The following is a 24,729-nucleotide window of genomic DNA, read 5'->3' as shown; positions in this document are numbered from 1 at the left end:
TACACTTTGTTCATTTTCCGGAGTTAGGAATCTCATGTTCTGTCTCCCTCTCTGATATTTCTCACTCATTTTCTCTCCTTTCCCCTTTATTCCCTTTCACTATTTTTTATATTCCCCTAATGAATGAGACCATATAATGTTTGTCCTTCTCCGACTTCACTCAGCATAATACCCTCCAGTTCTATCCACGTTGAAGCAAATGGTGGGTATTTGTCGTTTCTAATGGCTGAATAATATTCCATTGTATACATAGACCACAGCTTCTTTATCCATTCATCCTTTGATGGACACCGAGGCTCCTTCCACAGTTTGGCTATTGTGGACATTGCTGCTATAAACATCGGGGTGCAGGTGTCCTGCCATTTCACTGCATCTATATCTTTGGGGTAAATCCCCAGCAGTGCAATGGCTGGGTTGGAGAGTAGCTCTATTTTTAACTCTTTAAGGAACCTCTACACGGTTTTCCAGAGTGGCTGCACCAGTTCACATTCCCACCAACAGTGCAAGAGGGTTCCCCTTTTCCCACATCCTCTCCAACATTTGTGGTTTCCTGTCTTGTTAATTTTCCCCATTCTCACTGGTGTGAGGTGGTATCTCATTGTGGTTTTGATTTGTATTTCCCTGATGGCCAATGATGCGGAACATTTTCTCATGTGCTTGTTGGTCATGTCTATGTCTTCTTTGGTGAAATTTCTGTTCATGTCTTTATTCCACTTCATGATTGGATTGTTTGTTAATTGGGTGTTGAGTTTAATCAGTTCTTTATAGATCTTGGATACTAGCCCTTTATCTGATAGGTCATATGCAATTATCTTCTCCCATTCTGTAGGTTGTCTTTTAGTATTGTTGACTGTTTCTTTTGCTGCACAGAAGCCCTTTATCTTGATGAAGTCCCAATAGTTCATCATTTTTGCTTTTGTTTCCCTTGCCTTCATGGATGTATCTTGCAAGAAGTTACTGTGGCCAAGTTCAAAAAGGGTGTTGCCTGTGTTCTCCTCTAGGATTTTGATAGATTCTTGTCTCACATTTAGATCTTTCATCCATTTTGAGTTTATCTTTGTGTATGGTGAAAGAGAGTGGTCTAGTTTCATTCTTCTGCATGTGACTATCCAATTTTCCCAGCACCATTTATTGAAGAGACTGTCCTTTTTCCAGTGGATAGTTTTTCCTGCTTTGTTGAATATTAGTTGACCATAGAGTTTTGAGGGTCCATTTCTGGATTCTCTATTCTGTTCCATTGATCTACGTGCCTGTTTTTTGTGCCAGTAGCACAGTCTCGATGATCACAGCTTTGTAATACAACCTAAAACCCAGCATTGTGATGTCCCAAAAGTTTTTTTCTAAGGGAGAATTGGTGTCTGTTATCTAACTTTCATTTTCAAGAAGTGAAAATCTAAACAGCATTGGTTTTGAAGTTACATTTTCAATGATCATTTCTTTGCAATAGACAATTTTATGGTCTGACCTCACCACAGATTTGTGAGGCACTGTCATGGGTCAGGTTTCAGAGGCTGGCTTTGTTATCTCTTCATGATTTACAAGGAATTAGAATATATCTTATTAATCATCTTTTCAAGTTAAGGCATAAAAGTACCGGTCCTGAAAGGGAATCTAAGGGAAAGGGAGAGAGATTTTTCATAGAACAATAGAACCTAAATTTTCAAACCCCTTATATCTACTTGGATATGGGTGGTAGAGATTTAAGTGATTTTTCTGGAATCAACGTGGTTGCACCAGAGAACATAATCTCACAAGAAGATCTCTTCTCTTCTGCATGGAATAGGACATGCTCTTGTGATTTTTGTTCTGGAAATTTAGAGAAAGAAAACTAACCTGGAACTCTCTTAGTTAAATGGAGTCTTTATTTTGAGCACTGGATTTTTCAAGTTAGGACAAGATACATAGATGGGTCACTTTTTTATTTGATAGTAATTAATCCTATTCATGTGGTTTTGCAACAAAGAGCATCTTTTAACTCTCATCCTTGATGCCCAGAAATTTCAAGAATGTTAGAAAATACCACAGGAAATTATTTAAATTGAACTCAGAAGATGTTCAGTGACCTATATAATAAGCAATCAGAAATAAACAGGATTTTAATTTCTTCTAAATGTTCAAGCATGTAATTTTTAAATGCCGTTTTAAAATCTTAGCTATTTGATAGCAATTGAGTTCTAATTGCTCAAAAGTATGTTCTAACACAGTTATTAAAGAAATCGGTGATTGCCTGAGGTAGATAGATATAATTTAAATCTATACAAATTAGTTATCATTGATCCGGCTGACACTCAGTACATTTTTATTCTAATTCTTCTTGTTTATTAGCCAAAGGCAGTTTGCATAAATTTATAATCATGACTCATGATGTGCACCAATTGCTTTTTAAAACAAATGACATTGATTAATATTGTCTAGGAATCATTTCTGTTTTACATTTGTATATGCGAACATACTGGTATTTTTAAGGCAAAAATAATAGTTTGACAGTTGATCTTTATAAAGAAGTTGCTTAAAATCTGAACTTTGTGTTTAGTGCAGCATATGATGATTTTTATTTTTTTTATTTTTTATTATTTTTGCATATGATGATTTTTAAAGAAGTGTTCCTATCAGTTGACATAATTGAATTTTTTGGTGTTCAGTTTGAATTTCTTTGTTCAGGAAGGTGCCTTTCTGTTTGTAATTCATTTGTCATACACTCATCAGAAGTGCATCTTGAAAAGTAGTTAAAGCAACTTTTTCAATTGATGATAACTGAGGAGGTGATGAAACATGATTTCTGGATGTTGCACACAAAAAATTTTCTGACTTTTTTCCTGAATCCAGTATAAAACACTTCAATATTGATTCATCTCTGAAACTTTCAAAGCAAACGTAAGTCCCTCTTTCCATCTGGGTAGAGTTCTTAACACAAGGACTACTGGGTATAGAATAAAGAATAAGACATGGCTTTGGAGTTTGAGAGAGTAGATTCATATTCCAGCTTGTTCTTGACAGTTGGATCAATTAGCCTTGTTTTCTTAATATGTAGTCTGGGATATCACTTGTTTCTGTTTCACAGGGATGTGGTACAGATTGAGATAAGATATAATGGCCAAACCTTTTTTTCTGATTGGAAAAACAACGTATGAACTAGTAATTATAGTTAAATAAGTAAAGAGAAGTATTTAAACCACTGTACTGGAGGAATAATGGTTAGGAGAGTGGTCAGTTTTTATACAGGGATAATTACTACTTTTTATTTTACAGTGGTAATAACATGAAGTCTGCAAATTTTTAGGTGTTCAATACAGTGTTTTTGATTAGAGTCACTATGTTGTACAGTAGATCACTAGAGCTTATTCATCTTGCTGATACTGAAATTTTATATCCATTAATTACAACCTCCCCATTTCCCCCTTCTGCAGCCACTGAGAACCACCATTCTGTTCTTTGTGAATTTGACTATTTTCAATACCTTGTATAAGTGAAATCATGCAGCATTTGTCCTTCTATAATTTAATTCACTTAGCATAATGCCCTCAAGGTTCATTCATGTTGTAATATGTGTTAGAATTTCTTCCTTGTTAAACCCAAATAATATTTCATTGTATGTATATACCACACTTAAAAAAAACTATTCATCTATTTCTATAAGTTGGCTATTATGAATAGTACTGCAATGAAAATGGGAGTGCTAATATCTTGTTGAGATCCTGACTTCATTTATTTTGGATAGATACTCTGAAGTGGGATTATATGTAATTAATTTTCAAGAAGTTGGAAAGCGAATGAGGTGAGAAATGATGATTTATTGGTAGAACTTGGTTATTTCTGATAATTACAAGTTCAGTATAACTGTGCTCTGATTTGAATTTTATCTAAAATACTTGGTTTGCATGTAGGAGTCAGGATTGTTCAGGTTTGATGTTAATTTGATGGAATTTTCTCTTGTTCTAGTACTTTTTCTCTGTACATTCAAGATAATGTGCAAATATTACCTACACAAAACTAACTTTTCTGCCTGGTGCAAGCCTTAAGGACTTTCTAAGCCTTAAGTTTGCCAAGGGCTTTTAGTCAGTTTTTTTTTCTTTGTAAAAAGATTAACTAGAAATTAGACATAAGAAAAATTAAATGCATTTGTTGAACCTAAATTCCATTTCTCCAACCACAAATGTCATCATGATCATCTTCTAAGAATCCACATAATCTAAGAGTTTCATGTTGCTTCCTTTCACCATCAGTTTTTAATAACTTTCTGGCACATAATATTTAAACTTTGCTAACAGCTAAAAGACTTTTAAAGATACATGTATAGAGAAAAGTTTGGGCATGAATGTTTGAAATAAAAGGTGATAGGGTGACATGTAAAGAAATTTAGAGAATGCCATCTAAGAACAGAATTGGAGTAGAAGTAATACAAATTAGTTATAATAGATCAGATCGACCCTCAAAACACTTTAATTTTAATCCTGCTTGTTTATTAGCTGAAGGCAGTTTCCATACAATTATAATCATGACTCATGATGTATAATTGCTTTTTAAAAATGACATTGATTGGGGCACCTGAGTGGCTCAGTTGGTTAAGCATCTGCCTTCAGCTCCGGTCATGATCCCAGGATCCTGAGATCCAGCCCCGCATCTGGCTCCCTGCTCAGTGGGAAGCCTGCTTCTCCTTCTGCCCCTCTCCACCGCTCGTTCTCTCTCTTGCAAAAAATAAAATCTTTAAAAAAAATAAAAATGACATTAATTAATATTGATTTTAAAATGTTTCCTTTTCTACAATGTATTCATTAGCATTTTTAAAGATAAAACAGTATTTTGACCATTATTTTTTATGAATTACTTCAAAAACTGAACTTTTACATTTTACTGTAGTGCTTAATACGTGCATTATTACAAGTAGTACAGAGGCCAGGGTCTGTCAGTAAGGTAGTTAAGGTTATAACATAATTGAAAGAACATATCTTGTAAATAATAACCAGTTCAATGACCAGTGGCAACTTGATTGTTTCAAGGTAAGTTTCAACCATTTTGGAGTCTTTCTTTTTTTATACATATAGTATTTGTGTAATGGATTTAATACTGTGGATTGTGATGTTGAGGAAAGGAGGTAACGTGTGCAAAAATGAAAGGAGGCAGAAAAAGCCGAGGTAACATCACCATGACTACACTGAGGACACAAGAGGAAAATAGTGTAGGTTTTGCAGAGACAAGCATTTCAACCTCCACAGTCTCCCACCTGAACTGCTTCAATTGCCTCTCTTCTACTTGTGTCAAGATGCTTTCATTCTTTACTGAATGTAAACCAGATTCCATCTCTTCTGCTTAAATTTCCGTTGTGCTTACACTTAAGCCAAACTCTTCTCATTTCCAAAATCCTAAACTATCTGCTTCTACCTATCCCTTTGATCTCGTCCTCACTTTTCTCTCTTGCTCACTGTACTTTAGCAAACCTGGCCTCTTCTTTTGCTCCTACAAAATACTGGGCTTATTACCCCCTTTTGGCTTTTGCATTAATGTACACTCTGTTTGGGACCCTTTTCCCTGGTTGCACATTTTTTTCTTCTCATTTAGAGCTATCATGTTCTTAAAGGGGCTTTTTCATGACCACCTCTTCTGAAATAGCTACCCAGTAACTATGAAGTCTCCCTACTTAATTATATGGACAGCAAATATGGCAAGTGGATAGCTGCTCATTTCTGTTTATTGATCATTTGATTTTTCTTTGTTCACTAAAATGTAAGCTCCATGAGAAGAGGGATTTTTTTTATATCTTGTTTACCACTGTGACTCAGAACCTAAAATAGTATTTGGCACATAGGAGATACTCAATATATATTTACTAAATGAATGAATTAATATTGGATGGATTAAAATAGCTCTTTAAAGATTAATCACCTGGATCAGCCAAATTTAGAAAGTAAGTGTATAAAGCCCAAAAGGTTACTGCAATAATGCTAGTATAAGGTGATTAGAATCTGGAACACTGGTTCTTAATCCTTTAATAAACTAATGAATTCATAATGAATTTTATGAATTCACATAGGTATATACAAAATTATGTATACTTTCTGTGAATTCACAGATTCTCTATCTATCACTTCCCCATAACTCCATGGACCCTTGAATAAAGACCCCCAGTCTACATACTCTACTTCATGTAGTGGGTGCATAAGGTAAAAGAAAAATTAGAAAGACATTTTAAGAAAAATTAGCATTCCAATTTTCAGATTACTAACAAAGGACAATGGAAAGAATGATGTCATTAAGATACCAAATTGACAAATGTAGGTGATGTTAAGACAACTATTTTGGGTTCTGTGACCCATTGGCAATTAGAATTAGAGAGCTGTAATTTTGGTAGAAGCCACAACGTTAAATACAGGTTTAGGTAGTAGGAAAATAATTAACGGAATACTGACCTTTTTGCAAAGGAGTTGGCAGAGAAATGTACATTTAGGGGATGAGAAAAGAAAGAAACACAATTGAAAGAGTAAGATGGAATTAGGACAATATATTACCACAAAAATGACAAACTTAAACACTGAGTGTTTACATTCATGTATAGAGTGAACTGAGAGAGCTGGCTTCATGGACCACTGGCTCTGAAGGCAATGTCCCAGAAGGGCTAAAAAGCAAAAGTATTTGGAATGCTGGAGGGGCAAGATGGTTCCATAAAGTTTGTGGATAATCAAGGGAAAGTGAAAACTGAAGATCTTCTGAGGGGCCCATTCAAAGCAGAGTAGAGTGAACTCATTGGACAAGTAAAATCCAACAAGAGTCAGGCATAGAGAAAGAAAGACAACTGGCCCAGGGAACGGAAATACTGATAGGGGCGTAATTCTAGTCACCTTTATACTTTGAGCCTCTTTTATCCTTTTGGAGATATTGGCCTTAACATATGAAAGAAGGCAGATACCAAACTGCTATTCAAATATTGAATATAAGAATCAGGAGTTTGGAAGCTCCCTAACACTGAGTACAATAAGAAGGACACTTCAAACTGGGAAAACAGGATGACCTTCAATAAAGTAGGTTTAGAGCGGTATCAGATGGAAAAAGTATGTGTGTTCCTGCGGGTTCTTTATACTGCTGTTGCTGTGTAACAAATGAGGTAAGAGTCTTCTATAAATGGTAGACTATGTAATTAAAATTAATCTTTTAACTAAAACATAACATACAGGGCAAAAATATTGAACATACCTTTTTGAAGGCCAAAAATATCTGAATGAAGTGAAGCACAGAGACCAAAAGGCATGAATTTTTTGTGTCTTTATTCCCCTTTGGATAGCAACAAACAATTAGAAAATCTTTTTAATTAGAAAATAAACTTTTAATAGTATGTTTTGAAAGATGATATCCAAATTTTGGCCAATAAACATATAGCCTGGGATTCAAACTCCTTCACTCATCAGTGAAATGCAAACTTAAACATAATATACTGCTGTTGGATTAGCTAATATTAAAATTACAGTATAAAATCATAGCAAAATGCCAGAAAAAAAACAATTCTCATATTTTGTCCTTTGTCATTTCAGAAAATATTTTAGTTTTATTACCCAGCAGTTCTACTCTAGAAATATACCTAACAAAAATGCACACACATGCTTCCCAGTACACATAAATGTGGATGTTCATATACATTATTCATTATATTGGTAGGGTGAAACAACAGAAACATTCATCAGTAGTAGAATGGATAAAAACCTAAAGTTTTGCATGTTTATTTAGTGGAATGCTACAAAATAATGAAAAGGAGAATCATAGACACATGCAGCAACACAGATGAAACACAAATACAATGTTGAATGAAAGAAGGCAGATACCAAAATAGGTGACATGTAATTATCTGGATATAAACTTTGAAGCAAGGGAAAATCTAGGGATGTTCTTTTTATAAAATGTAAAGAAAAATAAGAATATAATTCTTAGGAAAATCAGAAGAGTAGTCACCTATGAGCAAGATAGAGGGACATGTGGCCCAAGAGGGGGCATCTGGGTCAGAGTAATGCTCTAAATTTGGCCTGAGCATGGTTTCATGGGCACTTTCTTTGTGATATATAATTGAGCTGTAGGTTTTTGTGCAGTTTTTTATATGTGCGTTATATTTATAAGTTTTTTTTAAAAGGAAGCCAGATGAAAATGTGTCATCACATGTAAGAAAAAATGAAGAAAAGTTATCTTGAGGGACCTTATATTTAGTGAAAGCTTAATATATTTCCAGAACTAGCAAACAGAGCTTGAGAACAAGCAGAAGCTATAGATATTAGAATGTCTCTATTTTACAGGTGAGAAAGTGAGATTTAACAGGTTTTAACATACGCTCAATGTGATATAACTAGGTAGAACTAAGAATCAGATCTGCTAACTAGGAATATGGATATTTTTTGTACTGCCTTCTGATATTTCTTGCTAAATTTCACCATTGAACTGTGAATTTACTTGAGTATTATAAAAACTTTAAAGATATAAACTTTCCCATCCTTGAAAGAATATTTGTACCTCAAATCCATTTCCTGTTATAAATAAATTTATTTTTATAAGATTTTATTTATTTATTTATTCATGAGAGACAGAGAGAGGCAGAGACGCAGGCAGAGGGAGAAGTAGGCGGCTTCCCACAGGGAGCCCGGTATGGGACTTGATCCCAGAACCCCAGGATCATGCCCTGAGCTGAAAGCAGACACTCAACCGCTGAGCCAACCAGGTGTCCCTAAGTTGATATTTTAAAAAGAATTTTAAAGATACACTTTTGGGGTTATTTTTCTTTGGAACTTTTTTCCATTAGAAGTTAATGCCCATTGGGGTGCCTGAGTGGCTCAGTCAATTAAGCATCCAACTTGATTTCTGCTGAGGTCATGACCTCAAGGTCCTGAGATTGAGCCCCAGGTTGGATCTGCCCTGGGCATGGAACCTGCTTAGGATTTGCTCCCTCTCCCTTTGCACCCCTCTACCCCACTGTGTTCTCTCTTTCTCTCAAAAAAAGTTAATGCACATCATGAAATAACCTTCACCTGGTAAATCTCTTCAGAATTAATGGATGTGCAAACTGTCAAATGAAGCACATGTGTTAAATATGGGCTTTTATTTATTTTTTAAAGATTTATTTAAGAGAGTGAGCAAGCAGAGGGAGAGGGAGGCAAACAGACTCCCTGCTGAGCAGGGAACCCAACACCCAGGACCCTGAGATCATGACCTGAGCCAAAATCAAATCTGACACTTAACTAACTGAGCCACCCAGGCACACTTACATAGGATTTTAATTAAATAAGTGGATAAGTTAATATTTCTGTTCGCATGAAAAGATAAGATTTCATATCTAACATGCATGAAATGTATTACTTTGTGCACTAATTAGCAGTGATTTATTATAAAATATGGGAGAGTGTGTGCATGGCATGCATTTGTACATGGCATTGATGTTATAATTGAAAAAATATTTTCTACAGTACACATCGAAAGGCATATGAGTTAGACATGGTTTTTATCATTGTTCACATGTGAAACCAGAGAAGAATGAAGCTATGAATATGTCTAATTCATTCAAAAATATTCAGTGTCCACTAATGCAAGTTTAAAAGAATTGTATTAGCAGTGTTTACAAACTAACAATGTGATATTTGCATTCTAGAAATAAAGGTCCTGTTATATTGCCAGCTTGTGATTTAATCCTGGTTCTCTGTGTGAATCTTTATTTCTTATTAATCCAAAGTCATCTTTATTGTGTGTATTCATCTGTTAAATAATAATCAATTAGTGACAAAAGCCAAAGCCATGGGTGGGGAAAGAAATACACATCCAGTAGTGGTATTAATACTTTTGGTTTAAGGACTGTTTTCATCTGCCAAGTTTTGATTGTTCTGAATACTTGGATGTATTGCTGCCTTTCATCATGCCAGAAAATGTGGAATTCTTCATTTCTTTGTTTTCCTTGGCTTTCACAACAACCCTTGAGATTCATTGTCAATCTGACTGGCATCTTCCATATATTATGGCACCTAGAATTAAGCATAATGCTTTCAGAATAATATGTTTATTCAATTTAGAATTTCACCTCATTCTAAAAGGAGATCTCATAATTACATTGTTCAATAGTTTGTCACAATGCTCAGAGGAATACCTTAGCAAATTAAAGGGAAGACTAAAATATTTCATTATTTAATGACACATTTTCTACTAATTCTTCCTTATTATGAAATAAGAGAAATTTTTTCTTGTGAGATTTGTGATCAAAATCAGATCAACAGATATTGAACTTTGGCTCATGCAAGGAACTATGGGAAATATAGAGAAGTAGAAGATACATCGCTTGCCTTAAAAAGATTTGTAATTCAGTTAGAAATGGAGAAACATTAAATAATATGACACAGTATTTAATAACTCATGTTTATTATAACAAATTTATAAAAGTATCATATTTCAGTATTGGTATTAAATGTTTACACCTGAATTTCATAATGCATTCCAAATTATAAATACAAATAGAAATAAGTAGAAAGGAAGCCAAATTTCATGTTTTCTTAGTACATCCATTGAACTGTCAGTTACTAAAATTCTACTTAGTCTATTAGTACAGTGAGATATAGAAATTATCATTTTATAATTTTTGTCTCATCTGAGGGCTTTTCAGACTTAAAGATTGTTTTCATTAAAAGGGAAAAATATTTCATATATTCTCATACTTATAAATACATGTGACATGTTTCAAAAGGCAGCCTATTGAATTGGAAAGAACTGCTTAACATGTAATTTTGAATTAAAATTTGATAAAGAAGTCATCTATTTTTAAGAGGTAAAAAAAGATTGATATTTTTATTATGGTATATTCAGTTTGTAATAATATCCTCAATTTCATGCTTGTATAAACAGGAGATATTCAAATTATACCATTAATTTTAAAACATAAATATTTCTACTAGAATATTTATAAATCCATATTAAATTTATTTCCATAAGTATTTATGAACAAAAACATCTACTCACCTTCCAAACTCTACAAAGCAATAAACTTTAGGAAAGCAATTGTTGAAAACAATTTCTAGAGCTCATATTCATGAATACTTTGAAATTAGACTTTCTAAAACAAAAAATATTTCACAAATTCAAGCCCTAATTGGTTGCAATTGACATTTCTTTCTAGGTGAAACATTTGATTTCATAATTTCCATGATGCAGAAATGAAAGAGTCTTAATAAATGTGCATTGAAGTGTGAAAGTAGGTCTCAAGAAAACAGAGTAGTCACTTCTCTAATTTGGCTTGAAATAAATTAGAATTTTTCAGTTTTTCTCATTTCAATCTGTCAGGAATAGGTTGTTTTTCAAATCAGCAAATTTAAAGTAAATTTATTTGATTTTAAATAAGAACAACATCAGAATAAAGCCAAAAAACACCCCAACATGAAGAATGCACTTTTTTCTTGCATGCAACTACAAATGGAAAATAGCTCTCATAAATTATAAAAAGGAATGCAGCATCAGTTTACCCTCTCTCAGGCAATTGAACAGAGATCAATTCTCTCAGCCCAGCAGCCTCCCTGCAATCATTCAACAAATAGTATTGATGGCCTGCCATGTATGCAGCACCTGCTTTTGAAGCAGGAGAGGATACTCAGAAATATAATACTCAGTCCTTTTCAATAAGAAGTGTCAATCTAGCCTGGGCATAAGTCATGACAGTGGATGATAAATCACTGTACAAGAACGAATAATACAACAAGACAGCAATATAAAGAATGGCTATGAACACTATCTGATAAGTGATACAGGAAGTATATACTCTAGAAATTCCAAAAAGGAAAATACTATTGTCGGCTGGTTAGATGTTATGATCTTATGTCAACCAATTCTGGAACATTGGTCTAGTATCTGTTATATATAGTTATTTGAAAGCACATATATCATTTATTTCTTTGTAGGCACAGAAGAATTTGCTTAAAAACAAAAATACCTGATGTGTGTAATAATTAACAGGACTTAACCTCTATGTTTAGCCAGATTACTGGGCTTTGTCAAATTAAACATGTAAAGGCCACTCTTATTCATATAGGTGAAACACAACAAAAAATTGTTACTTTACCACCTTGTTTGGATTATTCTATCTGGAATTCTGGAAATGCCATTTTATTTTACTGATCTCAGTATCTCTTTTCTTTATTTTGGTATTAGCCTTTCAAATGTACTTAAAAGAGAATCGAAGGCAGCCCCAGTGGCTTAGCGGTTTAGCGCCGCCTTCAGCCCAGGGCGTGATCCTTGGAGACCTGGGATCGAGTCCCACGTTGGGCTCCCTGCATGGAGCCTGCTTCTCCCTCTGCCTGTGTCTCTGCCTCTCTCTCTCTCTCTCTCTCTCTCTCTCTCTCTGTGTGTGTGTGTGTCTCATGAATGAATAAATAAAATCTTAAAAAAAAAAAAGAATTGAGATGAACTCATTAAGGTAGAGAAATCCACATGGTGCTAGATTTCTAAATAAGGAATGTGATTCTCATTTTTGGAGATGTCTCTAATAGAAGAGTAAAATGTAAATTGTTGTTATATTAATCCTCACTTTCTCTCACATCCAAATTCTATAGTTTTTCTTCTTTGAAAAGCCCAATTTTATATATCTACAGAGATAAGGCATTTTTTTATTGATTCCAAGTGATGTAAATACTCACCATCCATACCCTAGAGTAGAAATGTCTGTATTTCATTATACATTCATACAGTTTAATATCTTAACCAAAGCTTAACCAAAGCTACTAAAAATTCTTGCTTATTTATTGCAAGAATAATTTCCTTAAAAATTCCTAAACTATTTTAAACTATTTGTTTAAAAAGAGAACTACTAAAGAAATCTGCATCATCAATATTTTCAGACATGAAAGCTTGGTAATTTATCTCTTTTAAACTCTCAGGCCACTTTTCCTAGTTTGGATGTTAGAAGATGATGGCCTTAGCTCATGATCAGACATGGATTAATAAAGCCTCTGTCAGACTTGGGAAATTATAGAAATAATGCTTGTAATAGAGAAGTGGCTTCTGCATTTCAGGGAAAATTAAAGTCAAATTAAACAGCCTTCAGAAGTTTAGACTAAAGATTGATTTATTTCCTGCAGAGTGTGTCCATCCTGGACTGGAGGAAGGATAGACATAAGGCTTTTGTTCAGATATTATCTAGACACAGGAATCATTCTTAGGCTAAATTCTGCTTACAAATGTTTACAAATTACATGCTCCAATTACCATTTAGTTAACCTGCTCTAGCCTTTGTTTTTGCATGTGTGAAATGAAGAAAAATTGCTCAAATCTCAGGGCTTATTGAGAGAATTAAGTATATATAAGAAAAGTAACTTCTTTTGTTCGTTTATTAAACAGATGTTTGTAGTGCCTAATGGAGGTACAGTGATTGAAAAGACATGGTATGTGTCATCATGAATAGGACTATTAGATGAGGAAGTAAATGTCAATTGACAAGAATGGATAAATAAAATGTGGGATACACATACAGCAGAATATTATTCAGCCTTTTAAAAAGGGAAATTCTTCATACATAACAGCATGAATAAACCTGGAGGACAGATAGGGCATGCTTCTACTTATATGAACTATCTAAAATTAGTCAAACTTACAGAAGCAGAGAGTAGAGTATCAGTTGCAGAAGGCTAGGAGGAGTGGAAAACGGGGAGTTCAGTGAGTGTGAAGTTACAGTTATGCAAGATGAGTAAGTTCTAGAGCTCTGCTATGTAGAATCTGGTGCCTATAGTTAATAATGCCATGTTGTGCATTTAAAAAATTTAAGGGGGTAGATCTCCTTTTAAGTGTTCTTACCCCTACACACACACACATACACACACAAGGCAGGAGGAGACTTGGGAGATGATATGTTTGTTACCTTAATTGTGTATGCATATGTCCAAACTCATCAAATTGTAACATTAAATACATGCAGTTTTTATATATTAATTACACAGTGAAAGTGTTTAAAAAAGAAACAGAGGGAGTGTTCTACTAGATGGAATGAGGAAACAGAAGAAGGAAATTGCTTAAGAGCATCCATTAATATATTAATTATAGGTGTTCACAGAAGCTAAGAGAGACCTATGTTACTTCCATATTCTTAATAGCTTTATTGGAATATAAAATACATACCATAAAATGTAATAAATACCATACAAAAATTAGATTGTACTGCAATATACCGCATTTCCAGCACCTACTAAAGAAACCTTGTGCCCATTTACGTTCATTCCCATTCCCACCCCCCAGTCCAAGGCAGTCACTAATCTACTTCCTGTTCCTAGAGATTTCTTTTAATGCATTTTCATATAAATGGAATCATATAATGTGTGGTCTTCATGTCTGCCTTCTTTTACTCAGCATAATATTTTTGAGGTTTATCCATGTTGTAGCATGTATCAGCTCTTTATATTGTCAAATCATATTTCACTGTCTGGGTCTTCATTTTTTAATGGATCTCACAAATTTTAAAAAATGAAGAAGCGCCAAAAGACAGTTATGCAAACCATAGTATAATTTAAATTCTTGGTGACAACAAATTAATATCTTTGTATAGAAAGATGAAATTTTATATGTCTCTCTGAATAAATATATCAAAAGCCTAAACCTGAGGCCTAACCCTCCCATCCTCTGCATACACATACTATTATATTTGATTAGTTAACATTTAACCAGTGATTACTGAAAGCCTATAATGCTTTATAAAGTAGGTATAAATGCTTATAGTGTTGATAGCTTTTAATATTCACAACAAAGTTGACTCTGAAATCAGCCTGCCTCAGTATCAGTGCTGGTCACTGATCAAGTGTGTGATCTGGGCAAGGCACTTGAGTATCACTGCTCCAGTATTCGGTCTTAAAGAATGAGAATAAAAATAGGATCCAGGAGTAGGTTTATTGTGAAGGTCAAATTATATATACATAAGAATTCTTGGCACTTAGTACAAATTTAGTGTCAGCTAATATAATAATATAATAATAATATATAATCTTGATCACAAAATTAGGTAAGAAGAATTTCCCTTTTTTATATAGTTGCTAATGTCCTAAATAAAATATTGAATTAAATTTAATAGCTTATTAAATAATACAACATAAGGTTATCCCACAAAAGCAAAATACCCCAAATTCAAAAAATCTATCAATACTGATTTCCACATAAGTTGATTAAAAGAGGATTTATACAGTTATCTTAACCAGTACAGAATAAATATTTGATACAGTTCTTCATCAATTTAAAATAGAAAATTCTATCAAGCCAAGAATATAAAGGAATTCCTTATCTTGGTAAATTTGTATTCTAACACCCTACAGCAAATATTACACTTATTGGAGTAACTGAAATATGTTCTTTTTATTATTTGGAACAAGGCAAGTATATTTATTATCACTCCTGCATTTTAATCTAGGATGGGAAAACCTAGCCAATACTAGAGAGAGAGAGAAAACCAGAAATTTAAGGATTTTAATATGGGACAATAAAATTCACACTCCTTGTGGATGAAGTGATTTACCTAGAAAAACTGACAACTCCAGACTTTCAGGATTAGGAATTCTTAAAACATTCACCTGCTATATTGTTGATAAAAAGTCACTATAAAAATGATCAGAAACAGCCAATTAGAACATTTTATAAAAGAACACATTGCCATTAATAATCTAGGAATTAAATCTACTTTAAATAAGAAAAATCTAGGAATCTAATCTATCTTAAATAAGAAAAGTAGATTTTTAGGGGTGCCTGGGCGGTTCAGTTGGTTAAGCGTCTACCTTCAGCTCAGGTCATGATCCCAGGGTCCTGAGTCCTGAGATGGAGCCCCTTTTCTCCATGTCAGGCTGCCTGCTCAGTGGGGATTCTGTTTCTCCCTCTCCCTCTGCCTGCTGCCCCCTGCCCCCACCTGTGTGCTCGCTCACTCTCTCTGTCAAATATATTTTTTTAAATAGATCTTCATAATTAAAGTTTAAAACTAATAAAGGACACAACATATTCCATGCTCTTGACTGGAATGACAAAATATTGTAAAGATACTGATTCTTTCAAATTCATTCAAAAATGCAATAAAATTATAGTACAATATTTAGGAGCTCGCTAAACTCACTTTTTACTATAAAAAGTATATGGATAAATGAAAATTCAGGAATAATAACTAGGCCAATCTTTAAAAAATAAGAGTAGAGATAGAGGACTGACCATGCTAGATATTAAGACCTAAAACAGGGATCCCTGGGTGGCTCAGTAGTTTAGCACCTGCCTTTGGCCCAGGGCAAAAATGGGATCGAGTCCCATATTGGGCTCCCTGCATGGAGCCTGCTTCTGTCTCTGTCTTTCTCTCGCTCTGTGTGTCATAAATGGATAAATAAAATCTTAAAAAAAAAAACCTAAAACAAAGTCATAGAAATAGAGTGTGCTGTCAAAGCAAGAAAAATTCAGCAAATGGGAACACCAAAGTATGTTCAGAGACAGATGGAGATGGGAACTTCATAGAGGAGTGATACACATCTCAATGGAGAAAGTGGATTGTTTAATGAATGGTGGTGGGCAAAAGGGATGACCATACGGAGCAAAACAAAAGTAGATTATTATCTACCACCACAAGGAAAAATAAATTATAACTAGATTAAAGGCCCAAATTTGAATGGTGAAACAGCAATGTTAATAGAAGAAAAGGTAGAAGGGCATGAACCAAAGGTAGAAGTCCTCCTTAAAACCTCAAAAATACTAATCACAAGGCAAAAATTTAAAGAGTTCATGTAAAAATTAAGGATTTCTACTCTTGTTCAGCGAAGGATATTAGACAAATTTAATTCACCGTTAACAAAATGGAAAAATATTGTGAGGTCTAAAACTGAGAAGAGTTCCTTGTTTTACATAAAATGATCTGCAAATAAAGAAGGAAAATATTACTGCAGTTACAAAAAATAGTGGATCAAAGATTTTTTTTGCATATTTTTATTGGAGTTCGATTTGCCAACGTATAGTGTAACACCCAGTGCTCATCCCATCAAGTGGATCAAAGATTTAAACAAGCACCTTACTAAAGAGAAAATCTATGAAAGTAACAAGCGTGTGATGAGATTCCCTAAACTATTGTTAGAGAAATAGAAATGGAAAGAAAACAAGATCACTCTATAGCTATTAAACTGGCAATAATTGGAAAGCTGGATTGTGCCAATTGTAGTCAGAGATTTGGGGACATGGAAATCCTCCTCATTGCTCTTGAAACTGTAGACCAGTGCAGTCATTCAGGGAAGCAATAGGCACTACATAGTAAAATTAAACATATATATATATATTAGCAATTTTGTGACTCTGTTTATATTCCAGTGAAGTCGTCATGGAGGCACATGAGAGTACATGTACAGCATGTTTATTGAAGTGTTCATCATCTGCCTGGGAGATGCAGGCAGTCTGTATGTGTATCTCTGGGAGACTGTTCAGGTAAAATGTGGTAGATGCACAACTCAAAATATGATGAGTAGAAGCCACAGATGAGATATACAAGAGGCAACTCATATAGATCTTAAAAGCATTGATGGAGTCGAGTGATAAAAATTAAGCAGAATGAGAACTAAAACTACTTCGACGTGTATTAAAAATGTGTTCACACAAACCAATCTACGGTTTTCGAGAAATACATTCAATTTCAATGGGGACTGAAGGCAAGAGGAGGTACGACTGGAGTGTCGAGAAAAGGAGGTATTATTCAAGTATTCAGTAAGTACATAAAACTGGATGCTCATGTAGGCAGTGTACCCCAAACTGAGTAAAATGATGAACTCCCTGTCCTTGAGGGATCTCTCCCTCTCTCTATTTTTTTAACTATAGTTGGCTCTTTCAAGTGGTGACAGAAACAGAGTAGTATGATTTGAGGACTAGTAAACTGAAAGCAGATTGCCACCTAAATCACTAAGTTAATTAGTATCTAAATTACTGTTCCTGGAATTACACCAGGCATCCTCCAGTGCTTTTCTTTCTTAGGCATTCTAGAGGGGTTTTATATTACGATGAAAAGAATTCCCAGGCCAGATCCTTGCTCCGCAGGGATAGAAGACAAGATTCCTCCGCATACTTAGCTTCTGTGCCAGACATCTGCGTGTTTGCTCTCAGATCTCTTCTTGGCCCTTTTTCTTTTTTAAAAAAGATTTTACTTATTTAATCATAAGACAGAGAGAATGAGAGAGAGAGAGAGAGAGAGAGGCAGAAACACAGGCAAAGGGAGAAGCAGGCTCCATGCAGGGAACCTGATGTGGGACTCAATCCTGGGTCCCCAGGATCACACCTTGGGCTGAAGGCAGGTACTCAACCGCTGAGCGACCCAGGGTTCCCATCTTCTTGGCCCTTGACTACTAAGTACATTTCCCAGACAGCCTTGCTTCAGGTTAGGGTTAGCCAATGGGTAGCACTCTCAGGACACTGGAAAACCGGAGTAGTCGAGAAACCAGATTCTCTCCCTTTTTTTTCCTCTTCCTAAGGTGGCAGCTCCAGCAGAGCCTGCATTAGCTCTTGTTAAGCTTTCTTTTTTTTTTTTAATTTATTTTTTATTGGTGTTCAATTTACTAACATACAGAATAACCCCCCAGTGCCCGTCACCCATTCACTCCCACTTGTTAAGCTTTCTGCTGGACCTTTTGTTCTCTCTGCTCCCAGTTTCCCGGGGGCCCTCCTTTGCGTTGTAGCCCCGCCTCCCAGTTTCCAATTCTGGCTTGGCTAGCCCCTCAGACATCACCTGTTCCAAGTTTCCAAGCTCAGTTGGCAACCCTGGCTTCTGAGATCAACTAAAATAATTTACCCTTTTTAGTCCCCCTGGCTTTAGAACTGGCAGGAGTTAACTAGTTTTTATTCTCCTTTCCCTTCCCTTTTTTGTCACCCTCTCTGTTAGCCCTGCACCTAGTTCTCTGTTTTAAATTACCTGTTTTTAATACTTGTTTTCCCAACTGGTAATACCTGTCTGCCAGAGAGTGTGTTGGGATTAAATGAGATAGTAATAATAATATTAATACAAACAGTAAGACTGTTACTATTAGAGAGGTGTAATATGCTTATTATGTGCCAAGTACTATTCTGAGCACTTTACATGCATTTTATTATTTCCTATTACAATCCTTTAAGATCTCTATCATATCACCATTTTAATGACAAAATTGAAGTCCAAAGGATGACTTGCCCAATATCATGTAGGTATCCATTGATTCCTCTCATTGTGCCACATAAAGTATATGGAACTTAGTGGATATTACCATGATTCTTAAATATATCTGTGGCAGTGAAAATTAAATCCCTGAATTTGGGAGCTTAAGGTGAACACTGAATGGTGGTACATCATAATAAGCACTTTTTAAGGGACACTGCATTCACTGTTACATCTTTTCTACCCATTGTTATATTCATTTATAAAACAGCATGTAAAAATCTAACTTGAAACAAATTCAACAGCATATTAAAAAGACCACACAAAAGAATTAACTCAAAATAGATCATAGACCTAAATGTAAGAGCTAAAACTATAAAACTCTTAGAAGAAAATATAGGAGTAATCTTCATGTGCTTGCATTAGATGATGATTTTTCAGGATATCAAAAGCACAAATGGTAAAAGAAAAAAATTGGACTCCATCAAAAATAAAAACTTTTCTGCTTCAAAGGACATCATCAAAGAAGTGAAAAGAAAATTCACAGAATGGGGGGAAACATTTGTAAATTATGTATCTGATAAGTGACTTGTATCTCGAACATACAACTCTCACAACTTGGTTAAGAAGACAAATAACCCAATTACAAAATGAGGAAAGAAGTTGAATAGATAATTCTCCAAAGAAGGTGTACACAAACCAATTAGAACATGAAAAGATGTTCAACATCCTCAGTCACTAGGGAAATGCAAATCGAAATCACTTAACTCCTATATGAGCACTATAATAAAAAAGGTAGGAACACGATTTGGCATGGATGTGTAGGAATTGGCACCTTTGTACATTGCTGGTGGGAACGTAAATGGTGTAAATATTTTGGAAACTTTTCAATGGTTTCTCAAATGGTTAAACATTGAGTTACCATTTGATTTAGCAACATACCCTAGACACATACTGAAAAGAAATGAAAGCGTGTGTCCACACAGAAACCTGTACATGAATTTTTATAGAACCATTATAAGAACCAAAAGTGGAGACAGCCCAAACGTCCATCAGTTAATGAATGGATAAAGTGTGATACATCCATGCAGTAGATTATTTGTAAAAAGAAATCAAGTACCAATACATGGTAAAACTTGGATGAATCTTAAAAATATATTAAGTAAAAGAACTCTGTTGCAAAAGACCACATATGGTGTAATTTACATGAAATGTTTGGAACAGGCAAATTTATAGGGATAGTAAGTAAAGGAATACTGTTTAGGGCTGGGATAGGGAAGGGAGGGTTTGAATTGGCTACTTATGAGTATGAGGTCTCCTTTAGAATTGGATTGTATACTTTAGATGAGTTATGGTATAGGAGTTATATTCCAGCAAAGGTATGAAAACATGAGTTCAACAAAGCTATTTCAGTATGTTAACCCACCTATTCCAACTTGTTCAATAATATCAGATTCAGAGGTTTTGACTTTAGGTCAGAAGAGTGACACAGTGAGATTTATTTGGAGATGTAAGAGGATAAATTTAAAAGGAAAATAGGATAGGACTTTTTTGTTTAAATAACTAATGAAAATAGGAATGAGCTAGATGTTACATGAAATGATTAGGAAGAAATGAGGGCTATACTATATAATCACTGGGGCAGTGATGATAGTAGCCCTTAGAAAGCAAAGGTAGGAGGGAAAATATTTTCATTCATTTCCTTGTTGGTTGGTTGTTTATTATACTGCACTTTAATTAGATTTTTGGGAGTCCATAATAACATAATGAGGAGAATGTCTACAGTAGACTCAAACAGCTTAAGTAGATTCAGATGACATTGTAGGAAGATAGTTTCTGGCAGATGAAATTGGGTTATAGCTACCTCAACCTATTGATTCATCCAGAATTAATTTAGCTCATCTGGCTGGCCAAGTGTGTGGCCCCTTTCTATATTTATCATTTCTCTTGTTTTCTTTCTGAAGCTGCATGCTTCATTTAAGATGATGACTTACTTAAACGGTTTTGATAAGCATATAGCTGCATCTGACCTCCAGGTAGAACTTTCAAAAAGTTCTGAAGGTCAATTTAAAGGAGAATTTAAGCTGTCTTAAGTAATTAATAACAGACTCCTTTATTTCTCCTAGAATGGGATTATTAGTTAAATTTCAGTGAAAGTTTAACAATTTAAGCTTGGTGTGCCAAGTGTTTTACATGCAATCGAAAGATTAGAGGCTGGGACCGTAGCTCACAGGGCTCTGATTTTGGCAATAGAAGGTAATAGTCTTCAAAGCATCATTAATAACAGGTTCTCTAGTAATGGTGTGCACATAAATCAAATTTTATAAATGCTTAATGAATACCCTTAATGTGTTTTACTATTTCTTTTTTGAGATAGCACAAGCCGTAACAATAAAGAGCGGTAACATAAATACACCTAAATCCTGCTCAATGATTATGAAAAAAAAACTAGGTGGGAAATCAAATCGTTGCATTTTTAAATAAGAAAGCTTTCATAAAGTTTTAAGAAATGATGTTCCACACTGTGATAAGTCCATAATTTGGCAAAAGTAAAACATTTCATTTCAGAGATGGAATGACTGTACTGCATTTCTAACCTTGAGGACATGAATATGGATTAGGCTCATCAATCAGGATATATTCTAAATTAGTGTTTCTCAACTCAATTGGACCTAACAATCTCTTTTAATAATAAATATTTTAATGCCTCATTTAATATCCTGAAATAAAATTTATAGGTATTAGAACCTACTGATATAAATTTTCAAAAGCACTATAGTATTCTGACTTTAAAGGAGATATAAATGCTAAATGCTTCATTTTTTTAAGTATTTTCATTATGTAAATGCTTAGGTATGAGCATTCTAGACGACATGATGAGGTAGTCCGATGCTTGTACCCCTCCATAGAATCAGTAGACTTGTGACAACTATACATACCAACAGATGCAGATGTATAGTGTGGGCTACTCAAACGCCAGGAGTAGCATTGACTTCACTGGCATAATTTTCTGGAATACTGAGAAATCCTTGGTAACATTTTGGAGAGCAAAGTACAGATTTCCTCACTATACATAGAAGTGGAATTTCTAGAAAATTTAGGTTATTTTAAAACTTTACAAATATGCTTTGTATTTCTTTATAAAATAAGTCTATCTATACTCACATAAGCTTTTCATGTTCATGAACATTCACTGGGGATGCTTGACAGTCATAGAAGGGCAGGATAGTTCTTCACATTTGGGACAATCTGGAACATTTCTGGACCTCTGCATACTTCACTCTGGTACCTTTCCACCTCCATCACTTTGGTCCTAAAATGTTCCTGTGGAGTGAGTGATACAGAGCCCCTTAGAAAACTACTGCTTTAAATTAACTATGTCAGCAAGAGATTGCCTTGATTTTTTAGGATTACCGTTCATATATACATTTTTAAAATAGCCTAGAATTACATGATTGAGTAATTTTTAGGCTGGGAAATCCCTTGAATTGATGAAAGAGAGAGAGATGAAGATTATCACAGAACCACTCTGCTTTTAAGTATAGTTAATTATCATTCATCAGTAGGTACGTGCAGTTCTTTAATTTTATCTCTGAAATTCATACCCTAGTCAACACATAGAAGCATTTAGTACCATTCTGAAAGATGACACTCTCAGTGGGGTATGCTAAAACAATCCTGGGAAGTTAAATAATGTTTAGAGAGAATCAGCCTGAGGCCAGAAGATAGAGTCCTCAGTAGTTTGTTTGTTTGGAAAGTAAAGTGGTTATTATTATTTTTTTAGTTAGTTGTCATCATTTTAAAACTGTTATATTTTGAACAAGTAAGAGTCTAACATATTTTTAGAACTTTTAATTGTGATCTACTGGACCTATAGCTATTGCCATTTATTGATGGGGTACACATTCTCTAGTTCACCATAGTTTTTGTCATTTCTTGTTGACCTTCCAAAATGGCTGACCTCAAGTATTTATTCACCTGTTTTCAAATCAGGGTGCAAAGAGCCCTAGTGATAAATAGAATATCTAACTAACTTAAAGAGCTTTTTGATGCTTTTCTCACAGAATATAACTTTTTTCTTTCTGTTTAACATAAGTAATACAGTTCTTTACAGGATACTTTGAAAATAGAGACTAGTGCAAAGAAAAAAATATGAAAGACACACTAAGATAATAATTGTTAGCATTTTAGAGTATGTGAATCTTATTTAACAAAAGACCTCTGCATTTTTGTTTTGTACCTGAATTCCACTAAGATCTTAGTTGTAGAAAAATTTAAAGATACAGAAAAATACAGGGAATCAAAATATTCTAGTATCCTCCAATGTATTAGTTTAGTCTTGGTTCTCCAAAGAAACAGAAACAATAAGGTGTATCTGTATATTTTTATATCCATATGTATCTATCTAGAGAGGGTAGGAAGAGGAGTGTGGGGAGGAGCTCAAATCTGAAGGCTGCTGACAGAATTTCCTCCTAGGGAGAGTTCAGTCTTTTGCTGTTAAGTCCTTCAACTGATTAGATGAGGCCCACCCACATTATGGAGAGTAGTCTCCTTTATTCAAAGTCTGCTGATTTAAATTTTAATCCCCTATTAAAAAGTATCTTTACAAAACAACATTTAGAATTATATTTGATCAAATATCTGGATACCATAGCTTAGCCAAGTTAACACCTAAAAATAACTACCATATCCACCCAATATTAATATAGGCCATGTGAGATATTCTGTAGTCCATATATGTGAAAGGGCTGGGAGATGCTTATGAAATGTTCAAAAAACTAACTTACTGAGAGGGTTGTGAGTGAGAAAGTGATATTGTATTTAATGCTTGAAAGGCAGATAAAAATTTGGTAGATGCTAGGAAGTTGGGAGGTTGTAATTGATGAAGGAATTATAGGATGAGGGGCCGAGATAAGCACAAGTTACTAGGTCTGAGAAGTATAAGAGATATAAAATGCTCAAAAACTCTGATGAAACAAAAAGGATGTACTGATGTTGAGGCTACAGTGGTCATGGGATTAAGGTCTACTCTGATCTGCATTTTAGAAAGCATTGGTGAAAACTTTTACAAACAGTAAAGTTTTATATTAAAATAAGAAATTATTATTGCATATTTGAGGTGTTTCAGTGGAATGTGTTTTTTAGATTTTTATTGTTTTCTTTAGTTAGTGATCTTTTGATGATCCTTATCAACCATGAATTTCAAGGTAAGAGCAGTTGAGGGCTTTGTAGTATATAGCATATTATAAAATGGAGTATTTCCCCAATGACAAACCATGGAAGTATTTAAAATTCTCTCTTATCTATACTCACATTATATGGGGAATCAGATTTATAGTGAACAAATCTGAGGATTATTTTAAGATTTTTATCCCAAAAAAACCCACAAACAAATAAACCAACAACAAAAAAATTATCCCCAAGGGTGAATCAGGAATAATCCATTTATCCTCATTTATCCTTACAATACATAAGAATACGTAAGCTTCTTACTTACACTTTCCTTTTTGTTGTTTGATAATTAATTTGATCAACTATTCCATATTTCTTTCAAAAATCTATCCCTTAGAAACTACCAGAGCATAGGGGTTGAACATAGCATTAAAAAAATCAAGAGTATAAAAGTG

Source organism: Canis lupus, chromosome X (genome assembly GCF_003254725.2).
Source record: "Canis lupus dingo isolate Sandy chromosome X, ASM325472v2, whole genome shotgun sequence".
Classification (NCBI taxonomy): domain Eukaryota; kingdom Metazoa; phylum Chordata; class Mammalia; order Carnivora; family Canidae; genus Canis; species Canis lupus.
Note: the sequence above shows the minus strand (reverse complement) of the source record.